Raw genomic sequence first — 2,824 nt, 5'->3', positions numbered from 1 at the left:
AGGTTGCCAATGGTGAAATTTGTACCTCGAGATGATGGAAGGTAGCTGCTTGATTTTTAAACTTTTCAAATTGCTCCAAAATTTTATCGAGCTTGCTTCCATCATCTTGATTCCTGTTTGATTGGAATCCAGGAGGATTTTGTGGCCTACTACCATAATTGTTAGAATTAAAGTTACCTTGGTTATGTCGATAGCAGTTTCCTGATTGAAAATTGGAACTTCCTGTATTTGCCTGAGTATTCGCGTTGTTTGGACCTGCATGATTTGTATCTTTCCAAGCAAAATTCGGATGATTCCTCCATCCTGGATTATAAGTATTAGAATATGGGTCATTACGTTGTCCACCAACGTAATTTACCTGCTCATTTGTGGTTTGTTCTGAAACTAAGCATTCTCCTCTTGAGTGGCTGAAATCTCCACAAAATTCGCATCCTGCTTGCACTGCTGCTATCAGAGCATTCCTTTGTCTTTTGTATAAATCCACTTGAGCTTGGAGGGAAGCGTTCTTTGTTTTCATTGTCTCCAACTCTTGGATCTGCTCTAAGGTCATCATGCCCTTTTGATTTATTTGTCTCAGCCTCTCAGTAGGCCAAGAACTGTTGTTTGTAGCCAACTCATCTAACAATGCAAGAGCTTCTTCATACGTCTTCCTCATGATTGAGCCTCCTGAAGCTGCATCAATAGTAGCTCTAGTATGCTCATCAATACCATTATAAAATATCTGAATTAAATATTCCTTCTGGAAATGATAGTGTGGGCAACTTTGTTGAAGTTCATTGAATCTCTCCCACGCTCCATACAAAGCTTCTCTATCATGTTGAAAGAAATCAATAATTTCTTTCGTCAATCTTTTCGTTTTTCCCAAAGGAAAGTATTTGTTGAGAAAAGCATATGCACGTTGTCTCCACGTCGTGATGGAATTGCTAGCTATAGATTGAATCCATGCTCGTGCCTTATCTCGCAGGGAGAATGGAAACCATCGAAGCTTGATTTGATGTTCCGTCACGTTGGGAATCTTGAAAGTGTTGCATACCTCCAAAAATTTCGAAATATGTGCATTTGGATCTTCCCTAGGCAAACCATAAAATTGGCATTGATTCTCAAGTAGAGTAATCGTGCTAGTTTTGATCTCAAAAGTATTTGCCTGAATAGGTGGTGCAAAACATACAAAATTAGCATGATCAACATCTGGTAAAAAGAATTCACCCAAAGTGCGCCTTTGAGGTGCTTGCTGTTGTTGTCTGTTTCGATTCCTTGGTTGCCTTTGTTGCACTGGTGCTACCTCAACATTTTGTGGATGGTGAGGCAGAATCATATCAACATTAGCAAATGGCGGGACATACCCGTCATGATGTCTAGCTTCATCCCCAGTAGTATCTGTTTTTTGGATGACTTTCGAATACTTTTTTCGAAACTTGTGAGGTCCTGTTGAAACGGTTCTAGCGAAAGCTTGGATCGCCGTGTATTGTGCATGCACTTTGACCAATTTTCTGCACAAAACAAAAACAACACTACCACAAATTAAATCCAATAAAATAGAGTAAATAAAAATAAATGCTAACACACCCAAGAATTCTTGACTCTTAATCTATTAAATACGCAATTGTCCTCGGCAATGGCGCCAAAAACTTGTTGACTGCTAACCGCAAGTGACAGTAGCGCACAAGTTATATAATCCGGAAGTACGGATATCGATCCCACAGAGACAATGGATTTAACGACTAATTTTGAGAATTCTTTTGACCGGTTAGCTACGAAAATGAGTTGAGAGTTTTGTAACCAAAATAAGTAAAAGTAACCAAATAACAATTAAATTAAGTAATTAAAATCAATAAAGTAAAGATGATTTAAAAGATGATTTTTGTAAATAATAAGAGTAAAGGTTCAAGGGTTGATAATTTCGAATAAGAATATAAAATCATGAACAATGAATATCTTGGTGATTATCTAGAATCGAGCTATTCTAAAATATCGAATCCCGCTCTCTCGAGCCTCAAAGACCGAAATGATCACACTCAGTTGTATTGCCAAAATTATAGTTCAGGCTAGTCTAAAGCATCCATAGTTTTCTCTCGAGTTACCACGGATAAAAACAAACAAATAACCAAATTATAGGCAAATTACTCACTCTCGTGTAATAATGAACCTAGTTCAATGATTAAATGATATTTATTAAGCAAACCCTTAAGAACACGTATTCATTAACTCACTCTCGTGTTATTAATTCATACGTTGTTGATTAACTGATCTATTTTAATTAAGCTTTATCGAATCAATAATTAAAACATGAAACAATGAATGAATGGATCAAAAACATTCATGCATGAAGAATATTAATCAACACCGAATTTCAACACCTATTAATTAATTGATAATTAACTCACTCTCGTGTTATTAAAAACCAATTAAACAACTAAGTTGTGATTGTGAAGCAAACTCAAGATTACTTAAATTCCAACCCACTCTCGTGGTGTTGTCCTTTAAGTTTCCGATTATTTAGATCTATTCAATTAACAATTTCTCAATTAGTTAACTAAACATTTATCATGAATCAATTTCTCAATTTAATCCAAGCATTAAGTTCAATAACCGCAACACCATAAATCACCAAAATATCCAAGGCCAGTCAAATATATAAATAAACGTTCATATCAACCCTCGAACTAAGGGTTTAGTTACCCATTGTCATATGAATTATAACAATGGATAAGTTATACCTTGAGTACATGAGAAATAAAAGATAGAAATAATCTATACTAAAGAGTTTTTGTAGTGGCTAAACCTAAGTCTACACTAAGTTATGATATATGTTCTCTACACAAAT

General features: G+C 35.4%; 1 non-coding gene across 1 annotated transcript; it reads left to right on the top strand.

Annotated features, from left to right (window-relative positions):
* Positions 1–743: 743 nt before the first annotated feature.
* On the top strand, positions 744–850 carry LOC126662398 (small nucleolar RNA R71). Its single transcript, XR_007635774.1, has one exon. It is a non-coding gene; the product is annotated as a small nucleolar RNA R71 (small nucleolar RNA).
* The last annotated feature ends 1,974 nt before the right edge of the window (positions 851–2,824 follow it).

Source organism: Mercurialis annua, linkage group LG8 (assembly GCF_937616625.2).
Source record: "Mercurialis annua linkage group LG8, ddMerAnnu1.2, whole genome shotgun sequence".
NCBI classification, from domain to species: domain Eukaryota; kingdom Viridiplantae; phylum Streptophyta; class Magnoliopsida; order Malpighiales; family Euphorbiaceae; genus Mercurialis; species Mercurialis annua.
The sequence above is the reverse complement of the archived record's forward strand: the minus strand, read 5'-3'. Positions and strand labels throughout refer to the sequence as shown.